The following is a 14,328-nucleotide window of genomic DNA, read 5'->3' as shown; positions in this document are numbered from 1 at the left end:
TACATAGTGTCTGTTTCATTGGTAATGATAATAATCATAGCCTCACATGCAATTACGAGTTGTGGTTATGGATGCACAACTGCCAGATCTCAGAATAGACCAAATTTGGGAAAAGCGAGACTAAAAGAGATTGTATCTGTGGGTGCAAAAAGCCAAAGCAACAAGAACAGTCCTCTTCCTGGTGATCACACTTAATCCATTGTGATCAGTGATAAACTACACTTTAATGCTCACTGACACTTATAGTTATTTCATGATATGGAGAGCTCTAGAGGAATAGACTCATTGGCAGAACCTTTACCCAAACATTCCAGCCGCTGAAGTCGGTTAAGCAGCTCTGTTTCTTGTTTTTGTCTTCTGACAGTGGTGAGACAGCATATGTAAGGATTTCACAGCTGTGTCCCAGTTGGGATTCAACCCAACATTCTGTGGTCAAAGTGTCAAGGCTTCAGCTACTACCACATTAGCGTTTGGCTGCAGTCTGCCACTCTATACTCGAACCAAGGACATAAGATTGTCTTTAGGGGAATAAAAATATATCATGGTGCAGCAATCTGATAATAGAAATCAATGCATCCATTACGGAAATTCAATAATCAATTATATTGACTATAATAAAACCCCATGTGTTACAGATACCATCTCAGATTACTTAGTTCCTGAGTTTGGATTTCTGCATCATTCATAATTGTCTGCATCCATTTGTTGAAGCTTTCTTTTTCAGTTGTGATTTATTTAAATATTTATTTATGTGTATTCTAGAATACTTGGATAGTATATTTAAAAGTGGTATTAATGTATAGTTGTTAATTCTATGGCGTTGTTTGATTAAGCAACTAGTTATTATGCTTTGTTGATTTTTATTATATTTCTTCTAAAATTACAAGATTTTTAAATGTTTTCGAAAGAAGTTTATTAAGCTCACCACGTCTGCATTTATTTGATAAAAAATGCAGTAAAAGCAATAATATTGCCATATTGTTACAATTAATTTCTGTTGTTTTCTATTTTAATACATTCTAAAATATAATCTATGAATTTCCAGCAGCCATTACTCAAGTCTTCAGAAATCATTCTAATATTCTGATTTGGTGCTTCAGAAAAATTTTGGTAACACTTTATTTAAAACCTTTATGTATAATGCATTATTAAGGGTTATTAAAGGGTATAATGCATAATTATTCATAATGTGCATTGATACATTATATCTTGTTTTAAATAATTATAACCTAATTTAAAATGCATAGCGTAAAAGTTTTATAATTATTACAAAATAATTAAATAATTAACAATTATTTATTGTTATCATTAACAATTAATAATGAGATTGCTATTAATGAAAATGCATTATAAGTTGCATTAAAAGGCATAATTAATGCTTTTATAATGCATTATACATAAAGGCTTTAAGTAAAGTGTTCCCAACATTTCTTATTACTTCTTATTAATGCTGAATAACATATTTGCCACTTAATATTTTTGTGGAAGCCGTGATTCAATATTTCAGGATTCTTTGATAAATGGAAAGTTAAAAACAACAACAACAACTTTTGTTTCAAAAATAAATACTGTCTTTACTATCACCTCTTGTCATTTTAATAAGCCCTTTCTGAATAAAAAAATATTAATTAATTTTTTTAAATTATATTGTTCCAAAACTTTTGAACAGTAACATATATTTTTGTTGTATTATTTTGTCCATGTCAGCAGCATGAATTCTCTCTCTACTTACATTTATGTGTTTGAAAATAATTATGAATTGTTCTAAAATAATCAAATATGACTGAATCAGACTAAATAATGATGTATAAGGCGAATTAAATCAGTTTCAGAACAAATATTGACACTATTTTGTGTCATTATTAGTCATTGCTGAAAAAAATAAAAATAAAAAAAGAATTTAGAAAATATGCCACAACAAAAAGACCAACAAAAGTGTTCTTCTTGGATAGAGTTACTTGTGAGAGATGAGCCAGTTGGTTAAAGGCCCATGATTCGGTTTGCGCTGCCGTCTTATCACAGTCCAGCTTGCTGTCAAAGCGGCCGAACCTTGTGGAATCCGAACAGGAGATATGTGTGCTAACCGTGCAGCGGGCCGCCTGATAGCAGGCTCACAGAGGGTATAGGGTGACAGAGAGACTGCTCCCAAGGTCGGGTGTTGGGTTTTCCCCGCTTAGCCTCCCAGGCTGGTTGTGACGTACTCCCCACTGCTCCCAGTCAACAGGGGCTCACATGACCTCTTAGCCCTTTTCCCCTTGGCAGCCGTGAATCCCCACTAAATACCACTCAGTGCTGCTCCGCAAACAGCCGCCACCTCAAGGAGAGCCTATTTAGATCCCCATTCAGCTGGATGGGTATCAGTAGATTTGGCCTGAAGGTGCATTTTTCACCACTAAGACGAGCTTCAATGTGACCCAGACTTGTTTTATTTTAGCTTGTGTTTGTGGGCCCCTGTCTTAATTTAACATGGCAGCTCTCTTTCTCTGACCACCAGGCTGAGAAGCTCTTGGAGTCTTGTGGTTTTGGCCAGCGTGCCTGGACTGTCTACGGAAAATCCCCTCCAACAAAACAGCACAGCTCACTCAGAGGACCCTGAACAATAAACAGGACAGGCCTTGTCAAACACTCGCAGGATTGACTCCATATCCTCCTGCTTCAGTGAAAGTGCCTCATGCACTTCAGATTGATGCCACTTGAGTGTCAAACACTCGCTCTGTGAGAGAAGAATGAAAGGAGAGACTACTTATTAATCGACATAATTTGAGTGCTATTGTTATTTGTGTTGTAAAAAAATGAATAATAATCACCATCATTGATAATCAATGTACAGAAAAAATATGCATTTGCTTTAAAAATAAATGGTCATTAGACTGCAAAAATATTAATCAACATCTCAGTGTTTTTGCAATTTATGTAGTGTTGTAATAAATTAAATAATCATCCTTATCATCACTGATAATCAATATGCAGAAATGCTTTGAATTTTGTTTAAATAAATGATCATTAGACTGCAAAAATCATCATTGATATCAATATGCAAAGACAATTTATAATTGTTTTAATGAAATTATTAGAATGCAAAAATGTGACTTTTTTATTTATCATCATAATCTTAATTTAGTGTTGTAATAAATAATAATAATAATCATCATTACTGAAAATCAATATACTAAAACAATATGTATTTGTTTAAAAAAAATAAATGGTCATTAGACTGCAAAAATATGTATTATTATTATTATTATTAATCAATATCGCTGTTTTTGTTATTTATGCAGTATTGTAGTATTAAAATAAATAATTACAATCATTATCATCATTGATAATCAATATGTAGAAACAATTTGTAGTGTTATTGACATTTATTCAGTGTCCTTAATTATAATAATAATTATAAATTATTCATAATGAATGATGTTTTTTGTTGCAATCGACTGATCATTTAGTTAAAACAGTAATTCAAAAAATGTCAAATTAACATGCAATGGACTTAAAAAAAATATTTTTTTGCTGTATCTAAATTCTAAGCTACATTTCTCACTTTAAAATCAAGGCCTGCTATTTTTAAAAAAGTGAGTAATTATCCAAAAAATACATTGTTACTTTGCCTAAAAATATTGTTGACATGCTCCATGATAACAGAACAGATATTAACAGTATTAACCTATGAGCCCTCAAGTTTGTGCAAGACCAAGTGCAGAAGACTCCAGCGTAATGCGTGAGACTTTGTGTGTGAAGCACATGACGAGATTTCACAAGCACATTATGCATCGCTGATCACACTTCACTGGCAGCCTGCTATAGCAAAACTGGTGTGAACACAGATGTTTCTATGCGCAAATTAAAATCAGGGGTTACTGCTTGCTCTGCTGTCGAATACACTCCAAGAACTCTGAGCTAGAGATGTTTTCCAGCCCCTCTGATGTGAAAACGTCCTCGCCAACTTTGTCAACAATGGGCAAGAACGCAAACTACGAAACGGCCATCCTTCACTGGGTTGAGATGGATAAATATTTTCCCAGTTGTTAAGGATGAGCTAGCGAGCCAGCTATGCGCTCGTTTTAATAACGGGTTTGGATGAATGAGCTTCACCTACTTTTCCAGGCTCAACATGGTAACTCGATCAAGAGCGCAAACGTGACATCGTACACCGCCGTACCGTGAAATATTAGCGTCTAGAAAAACGGACCTGCAATTATTGATCTTTATAAAGTAATCCCCCAGCACTTAAGAAAACCAAAGGAAATATCTGAACAGAAAACACTTCAAAAGATTATTTTCCCGTAGAGAATCAATATCATTGAACATAGTAGTTTTTTTGCCTCTTTGCACCAGTTGTTCAAGAATTTGGGTTTGTTCTGTGAAAACCCAATCTGTCTCTTGATCTTTGTGGAAAAGCACATCTGTTTCCTCTGCTCCATGTAAAAACCAGCTCAGACCACATAGAATCACACTGACTGTCAGCTGAAACCCTGATGATACACACATGCACGGATGAATATTTGAGACTGAAGTGTCTGCTTTTACTCAAAAAAGGTCCATGTGAGGCCTCCATTGATGATTTTGTAGAGACTTTATGATTTGTATTAGTGCATACAAATGACTAGCTCATCTCAAGCCAAAAAAGTAAAATATAAGTGCATGATATTTTTAGTTATAGTACGATCTAGATAGCTTTAGTTTTATGCTTCAAACAAGGAAAGAAAAATTGCCAATGGGATAAGAAAAAATTTCACTACCCTATTAGCAAGTAGTTTTTTTCTTTCTTGTTTTAAGCATAAACCTTGCTAAAGTTAATCAGTTTCTCTCAAAACAATCTCATTTTGCTTCTAAAGTTTTTTTTCTTGCTGTAAGCTTTTTGATTCTCAGTGCTAATGTTTGTTAGTGCTATTCAATGTCAGCATTTATTTATTTATTCATTCATTTAGTGTCTCAATGCAACAAAAGGTAACATAAATTATGAAAAAACAACTATTATTATTATTACTATTATTATAAATATTATATATTTTTTACAATGTCTTTATTATTTTACATTATTAAATATATTTCTAATTATATTATATTATAATAATGTATGATTGCCAAAAGATTATCTATATCTCAGATAAACAGTGGAAAACTGATGATCCTATCTGAAATACATCAGGATTGTGATCCAGCAAAATCATAAACAAGTGTAGAACCATGTGACAAGTGTCCCAAAGCACTGGTGAACATTTTAAATTCACCTGCTATTTTTACAGGTCTCAGCGGGATACACAAACCTGCTGACAGAGATTCAAGATTCTTTATTTGTCACATACAAAGTTATATACAGACTACAACTTGCAGTGAAATGCAAACCTAGTTAGCTACTCAGACTGTGCATTAAATATATAAATATTAGATAAAGATAAAATGGTAATTAAAACTTGCAAAAACCAAGACCACTCTTTAAAATGTTTGACGCCTAGCTAATTTGGCCACACTGCCATAGACAACAGCTACCTGGAGCCCAGAAGAATCAGATAACTTTAAGAAGAAATAACAGCATTTGAGACATGGTCAGCATAATTTAAACCAAGGTTTCTAATAGGTATCTAATAAAGCTCCATGTAGATGTAAAATCATATCACAAAACAAAATTATTATTATTATTAAATATGCATTTTTATATACGCACACAGTAGCTGGCCAACAGGTGTTTCACCACATATAGTACCTGTTAAAATATTTATTTATTAAGTATATGTAAACTAATTATGATGATTTTTTTTTTTGTTGCAAGAACCCAGTATTTACCAAGTTCCTGAGTGTCTATGTGCACAGTTACACAGGTACTTTGTTGGATTTTTATCTCTCTTATAGGACATAAGAATTCATACTGCCTGGATGGAAAGAAATGGGTTTGGTGAAACTGTATAACCTGTATAACTATTCTTTTCTACTGAACAAAAAAGCAGGCAGACTGACAAAGCTTTTTGACTTCTTGAGATGTAGACTATTTAGGCTTGCATATCAGGGTATTGCACATCCAGTGCGAGGTACTATTATGGTTTTTAATAATTTGAATTATTTTTATATTTTAATTTAAATTTTAGTTAATTTTATTTTGTGTTTTTGTCATATTTATTTATTTTTTAATAATGTGCATTTTTATTATTAGATGCATGTGTTTTTATTAATATGTCTATGTAGTTCATATGGTTTTAGTTTTCTTGAAGTATAATAACCCTAAATCCATTGTTTATTTCCTTGTTAAAAGTATGCAGTACCAAAAAAGTGAGTTACTTTATCATTATTCGTTCCTGATATGCAGGCATAACAATTTGTATAATATAATCTTATATGTTTTTTTTTCTTCTGCCTGCTTGATAAGAGGCAGTTGTTTTTTTTTGCATTTGAACACAAATGCTGGATTCTGCTGGCAGTCTCTAGGGGAGATGATCTCTTGTTATGACAAGCTATTTTGGCACAGCTGCAGGGATGCTCTCTGGCAAGCGTGGATACAGTGCTGGCATGATGGGGCTTTTTATTTCCCTGTGCCAAGAAGTGTGTTGGTTTGGTAGCTGCTCTTTGGCCCATCACATGACAGGATGCTGATCTAGGCTTAATTTGTCCCTCAACACACTAATGCAGAGCACTGATCCCGGTTTAATTTGCTCTCCATCACAGCTCGCTTTAATTTAATCCATAACGCATTAGAACCTGACCATTGTAATCAGATATAATCAAATTGCATTTGCGAAAATCCAGCTTAAGATGTCAAAGCCCTTAGATGTGGTGTGTCTTTTTGGTTTTCAAACAAAACGTAACAGGTCTTTGTTAAAGCATAAAGCATCAGGATATTGTAGTTTGTTTGACTTCACTGTGCCGGGTTCCTTGCAACCAACCGTCATTGCATAAGATCGTAGCACATTATGTCCTCTGTAAGTGGCTGGAGGGTTGCCAGACAAAACAACCAGATCCCTCCTGTCAATCTGGAGCTTTAGTGAGTGAAGTGGTTGCCAAGCAAAAAGATAATGCTAATACCACAGCACAATGACAGAGAAAACAAGAGCAGACGCTCCATAATGCCGCACGGCATACATGGTTAAATCACAAACGAGGGGAATTTACAGAGATGCTGTCATGTTAATAGAGGGCTTTTTTAGTGTTCTAACATACACTCTTGAGCATTACAGCTACAGTCTATCTTTATTGGTACCTTATGGAAGCTTGTTTCCACCACCACTGAATAAAAAATAATAAAAGGTAATTGCCACTTTACATCTCATCATTCTACTTTACGAGTTTATATCTCACAATTCTGACATTCTTCCAATTCTGTGAGAAAAATATGATTGTGAAATATTAACCCAGAATCATGAGATATAAATGTAGAATTGCAAGATGAACATGAAATTCTGAGGAAAAAAGTCTGAATTTTGAGATATAAACTTGCAATTGCAAAAAGAAAGTTCGAATTGTGAGAGAAAATATCATAATTACATTTTTATTTTTTTATTTCACAACAGAAACATGCAAAAAAAGAACTATGACATAAAAATTAAGAATTCTGAGAGAAAAGTAGCAATTTTTTTTTTTTTTTTTGTTTTTTTTTTTACTTTTTTTTTTATTCCGTGGCAGAAAAAAACAGAATTGCAAGATGTAAACTCAGAATTCAGAGAAAAAAAATTAAGTCCTAATTTTGAAATAAAAAGTTGCAATTAACTTTTTTATTTTTTATTTTTCGGCAGAAACAGGCTTCAATAGTATCTAGTGGCATTTTTAAGTTAAAATAATTTATTAATGTATGTTCTCTTACATACATTAAATATAGTTTCCTATTAAGTTGCACTATTTTTTAGTGTTTAGTTTTTTTTTATTTTAGTACTTGGTTTTAGTTTTTTAGGCCTGCCAAAGTTAACATTATAATATAATATAATATAATATAATATAAAATATAATGTCTGGTATTATTTAAACATGTTTAACAGTGTAATCCTATTTATGTAAAAGTTTAAACTTTATAATATACCGTGTGCCCAAAACTAACACTGAAATAATTTATTAGTTATTTTTATTTTATTTTAGTTAGTTTTGAAGTCATTATATTTTACCCCCATTTTATTTCAGTTAACAGAATGGTTTTCTTTCAGTTTTTGCTTTAGTTTTTTGTTAACAATAATAACACTGACCTCTCCCTTCTGTTTACCAGAGCAACCGCTGACTGCACTACGCTCTCTGCAACAATACTGAGCCACTTTGTGTTTCTCGGCCAGTCTGATATAAGATCAAAGCGCGCGTCCTCTGGCGAAGCATGAAACAATCCATGGGTAAATGTTCTATGGAAGATGATGGTGGCACTCCACTGTGGAAAACACCACAAAAATGATTATTTATTTTTCTTCACTTTACTTTATTGCATACGAGGAATGGCAAGCCACGGGACAAAAGATTTTGCAGGGAAACCTCAACGGCCATAATGAAGGGGAGCCTTGTTTTAACATGTAATTAAAATGATTCTGCATCTTGGAGCAATCTGGGGAATTATAGTCTGAGTTTGTACGCGACCAGTACCCAAGTTGGCAATGACCACCAGATGGCAATCTGTCAACAGCCTGACATATTTTTGCATTTATGGAGACTTATACTAATAATTCAATAATACACTTATGAATCAGGGTCTGGGCACTGTAGGTGCTTACTAGCCTGCGTAAATTGTAATTTGTAGTATTCAGACAGACCTTTTGGTTTGTATACTTGGCCAGTATGATAATTGATGGGTAGTTTGCATCCAGTTTATGGGTGCGGAGCCAGAATAATATTGAATTTAGGTGCATTTTATCATCATTTTCTCCACTGAATTGGTTTGGACAAAAAACAGTTGAATATTTTCAGTTTATTTTCCTTTGTGTTTCACAGAAGAAAGCAAGTCATAGTTTTAGAATTGCATGAGGGTGTACTGTATAAATGATGACAATTTCATTTTGGGGTGAACTTTGCCTTTTATATATAAAATTAATTCATTTTATTTTTTTAATTTTCATTCATATAGTTGTTTAATTTAATTTAATTATTTAATAATTTTTTTAAGGCCTGCCAAAGTAAATTTGTTAGCTGGTCTCATTTAAAAAAGTTTAACAGATACATTTTTTTCAGCACAGTCTAGTATTATTGAAATCTTGTTGCAATTTCATGTTAAAATATATATAATGTATTAGTTATTTTTATTTTATATTAGTTAGTACTGAAGAAATAAAAATGTTTTCTAGTTTCATATTTATTTGCACCATTTGTAGTATTTTGGGGTATTTTTTGCCAAATTATTTAGGCTTCTAAAGTTAATATGCTATTTTATAACTTGTTTTAATAATATTTTATGCTATTAAACATATCAAAAGTATACCAGCATTGGCAGTAATAAAGTAAAATAGAAAGAAAATAATAAACTAGAAAAATAAAAAACAAACTAAACTATTATATTATATTAAACTAAACTAATATATTAAATTTTCATAAAAATGAATATATATTATTTAAAATGTGTGTGTATATATACTTAAACTGCTGCTACACTTCACACTTTCATTAGAAAAAAATTGCAAAAAAAACTTTTCCCTGGGATAAGTGGTCACTTTCTACCTTATCTAACCGTAAAGTATGCATGTGTATTTCGCACATGATACATTTTTTTAATGAAAGTGTAAAAGCAAAGCCTGAAAAGAAAGTCTGATATGCTCTGACATCTGGTTCTTATACTCGCGGCATCCTAAAGACAGTCTGGGTAATACCGTTGGTTAAGCAGAAACTAGTCTGTCTGAGGTTCCTCTGACAGTTTGCAAACCCAACATGTTATTAGATGCAGAGAAAACACCACTGGAGTGCATCAGGAGCCCAGATCAGTTTAGCACAGCCACAGACGGTGACATTGATCAATTTCAGTCACATGGATGCATTTCTCCTCTCGCTCGGAGGATGGATTCTTATTACTGTAAATGGTGAAACACTTATCCACACAGTCTGAACATACTGGTAGTCGCAGCAGGAGCGTACAGTTAGAGACAATTTTCGGAGGACAGCACTCTTCAAATTGGCCTGTGGGCACAGCTATTTTCTACTCTAAACAACATCCCACAAATCCAGTAGAAGGAATTGTAGAGAAATACCACAGACAGGTTGAGAGACAATTTTAAAAAGCAAAGTCTGCTTCCTCTCAGTGTGAGTTTTTCTTTACAGGCCAAAAGAAGCCGGAATTGCAACTGGAATTCATTACTGACCTATAGTGCTTAGTTAAATGGTATACTTGTGTAAATTCATTCTCTGTTGCAGCAACGGATGTTTTTGAATTATTGATTGTCTTTGAACTTACTGCATGATTAATTAGCCGAACCAAGTGCGTTCACGGTCACGCTGTGGAAAAGGAATTGCTGTGTGTATAAAGGAGCGATGGAGGGTTGTTTACCACAGGTAATCAGTCATAAAAGCCCCCCTGCACAATGACCTGTATCGTTTAAAAGCTATCTGCTGAATTATATATAAGGAAAGTTAAACGCTCAGACTGGGCGTTCTACTCCAGAAAATACCTTCACGTGGGAAGTCGGCCTCTCTGGGTCTTTTGTACTTTTATTTTGAGATGTACAGCGGTGGTGTCTTTTCTAAGCAGGTGTAAGATGTTTATTTGCGGTACGCATTTGAACATAGGGGCTGCTCAGCGGGAGGCCATTGGCATTAACATTAGAGCAGCGCAACGCTCTTCTGACAGGCCTCTCTCCGCAGCGGAGTAATTACAAAGCGGAGACGGGATTATTGTCACAGATACCTTGACGCAGGTAAACCGCCTCCTGATGATGCCATGAAAGTTTAGCAGCAGCTTCTTTAAGAATTATTGAAGTGGCTCTGTTTTGATTGTTATCGCCACATTATGAGTCCTGACAGGTTTGCCAAATATACAGCAACGGCGCTGACAGCTTCAAAACAGGGAAAATGTCCTTTACCTTGTCACTTGGGGAAAAATCTTTTTTTTTTGTTGTCTTATTTCTGTTTTTTTTTCATGTTGCTTCCCATCTGCACTTACAGAGACAAAGTTTTCAAATTCTAGTGATGTGATTTAATATTTACAAATATTTGCATGTGTCTACATATGTAGAGAGTCCCTGAAAGTTTCAAAGGACTTTTGTAGCCATGAGCTGCAAGCACCAGCAGAAATGTCTAGTGTATTCAAATGAAATTACTTAAAAGGAGCAGTTGTCCAGTGCTGTTATAGTTTGTTGTGGCCTAATTTCTAGGGTAGCTGTGACAAACGGCTTCTCTCTCTTTCAGTGCATCAAGGTGTAAAGGATTCATAAATGCCCTGCTGTGGGTGTTTCACTGACAGGCACATGGGATAAAATAGAGATTTAAAGTGAAGTGACATTCAGCCAAGTATGGTGACCCATACTCGGAATTCGTGCTCTGCATTTAACCCATCCAACGTGCACACACACAGCAGTGAACACACACACACCGTGAACACACACCCAGAGCAGTGGGCAACCATTTATGCTGCGGCGCCCGGGGAGCAGTTGGGGGTTCGGTGCCTTGCTCAAGGGCACCTCAGTCGTGGTATTGAGGGTGGAGAGAGCGCTGGACATTCACTCCCCCCAGCGCTTATTTGACACTATATAATCAAGATTGATTATTTTTTTTTACACAATAACTCGATCATTAGGCTACAATAGAAACATAATCATATAATTGTAGTCTATTAAGTTAATATTATTTATGTAAATATAATAATATTTTTATTATAACATTTTAATAATAATAATAATTATTATTATTAGGGGTTCGAGCACGAAGTCAAGCGAACAAAAATGCAAAATCGCTCATAGCCCCTAAACCGCTTGTCGTAGACTCAAAAACAAATACATTTTTGAAATCCTTGGGTCAAGGCGGTCAAAAGACTAAAAACATCAGATTCGTGCTGCGAGGTACGGTTTTTCATGTCCAAAAAGTGTGTGTAAATACATCTAAATGCCACTTCAGATGTATGCAAAGATAAATTTAGTTGATACTGAATTCATTTGCTTGGTAATAGCCCAAATGCAAGAATTTGACTCAAAAGATGATGCACACTTTTAGAAAAAATGGCTTAAAGGTGAAAATGCCCATAAAACTTATTGGAAAAGATTAATTTCTATCACTGATGTGAACTGACCACACAGAATATGAAGAATATCAAAAAAATTCAGGAGTCATCTGTCTGCGGTAATCTTTAAGATACCAGCACAATAACAGGCTCAGCTAAATTTCGTCTAATTATTGTTATTGATAAAATCCCAGAAAATATCAAGATATAATTTTTTTGTCAATTTCGTACACCCCTAATTCATGTTATTTCATTTATATAATAATTTATTGATAATAATTATCAAATCAATATAATTAATACTTTTGACTTGATAAAACTTTTTGTTTTTGTGAAAACTTGTATCTGAATACTTTTGGCAGTCGTTTTACAGTTTAATATGGTACTATAGACATTGCACTACTCCGCTTACATGGTATTAATTTTATTTGTGCAGGTCTTAAAAAAGGTCTTAAAAGTCTTAAATTTGACCTTAAAAAATCCTGCAGAAACCCTGTAGCTATCAGTTTTTTTTTTTACAATTATGCCAGATTATGATTACAGTAAAACCTGAAAATGACAAATAAACTCTTAAAAAGAGAAGACTTGCAATAAGTATTGTCACTTATCATTTATTTCAAATATATATCTCTGCAGCAAAATGTGTGTGCATGTATGTCTGTGTATGTGTGTGTGTGTGTAAATATGCTTATAGAGTATTAACATACTAGTTAAATCATTTAATGTCTCTCTGTGTGTGTGTGTATGTTGTGTCTGTGAGCCTATTCTCCATTTTGGATGTGTTTAACTTCTCAGCCATACATCCAGGTTGGCCAAGACCACCTGGTGCTCGAACCTCGGTTATTGCTGCTTGCAGCTATATTTATTATTATTGTTGTTATTTGTTGTTTTGCAGACTGAATGGTCTTCATTTCTTAAACATATTTTTTAATATTGTAATTATATTGTTATAATTTATAAATTACTTTTATAGTTTCAAGAAAAGTATTATTATTATTATTATGTTAGTTGCTTTGCAGTCTAAACAGTCTTCATTTTAAACATATTTTTTCATAGCTATTTTTATATTAGAATTGTTATAATTTCTGTTAATAAATTGATGATCTCTGGTATAAATGCTCAGACCACAGCTCAGATTTGACTTTGTAACAAGGCTTAGTCACTGTTTCTTTGTCAGAGCAGCCAGTGAACAGAAGACAGCTGCCATAGCAGCATGGGTAAACAAACAAATGTGGTACCATGGAATGCTTCAAAATATTTACAATGGAGTAACCCCTTTCATTCACAGGCGGGATAATCTGGAACTTTCTGCATAGCACAAATTGTTCTCAGCTGGAAGGTAGTTCTCTCCCGTGGGTCAGTCCTCAGCAACACAACTGTATTTAGATCACAAGACCTCTGCTCCTTCACTGGCTGGAGAAAACCATTGTCAAAAGCAGGAAAGAGCACTTTCTTCATTGAAAACCTTGAACTATGGCTGATCGACCAAATTTAGATTTTGAGCAGCCTATAGTATGAATTTTGGGTTGAACATTTGCCATCTTGCCATCCTTGCAATCATGATCGTAGTTTTTATCATTTGCATTTTTTTTTTTTTTTTTTACCTGTGAACAGAACAGACTCTCGACTCATTTATGAGTCACCATCCACCAAAATCATTAGGGAAATATGAAGAAATTAAATGTACATTTTTAGCACATGCCTAAAACCAAACCTAAAAATCATGGACAGTCTAATGCGTATTAATGACAAATGTTGAAATGTTTAAAAACCCTGTGGAAAATCCAATTGCATGTGATTTCATAATGCCACTGCACATTAAAGATAGAGACAATTTCTGATTAGGCTCAAAGGTTACATTCATGTTGATTAATAACCGAGACATGTTTCCCTAGCAACCGCTACGTGTGTTGTCATCGGCCCCCGGCTATACCCAAGTCAACCGAATACATCCTGTGATTAACGACGACTGAGACATCCAACCACATTTCCAGTAATAGCCTCATTCTGAGTTGTATTTCTTATCAATCTATCAGAAGCCTCTAGGTCCCAAAACCTCTTTCGTCAAGGCCACTTGATCAGATTAAAGAAGGATTCAATATGGAAGCATTTAGGTTATTAAATATCTCTTGTAGAGACTCTTCTAGACTAATTGCAGTGAAGTCTTTTCAGTTCTGAAGATACATTAATTCTGCATTCGTGTTGAAGTAAATATTCTTGCTGTCTGTTGCCAA

General features: G+C 34.1%; 1 protein-coding gene across 1 annotated transcript in view; it reads right to left on the bottom strand.

Annotated features, from left to right (window-relative positions):
- Positions 1-14,328, bottom strand: part of LOC306880006 (androgen-induced gene 1 protein-like) — a 42,000-nt gene that overhangs the window by 16,716 nt on the left and 10,956 nt on the right. The window lies entirely within an intron of this gene.

The sequence above is a fragment of the Barbus barbus genome (genome assembly GCF_936440315.1).
Source record: "Barbus barbus genome assembly, chromosome: 14".
NCBI lineage: Eukaryota > Metazoa > Chordata > Actinopteri > Cypriniformes > Cyprinidae > Barbus > Barbus barbus.
Note: the sequence above shows the minus strand (reverse complement) of the source record. Positions and strands in the feature narration are given on the sequence as shown.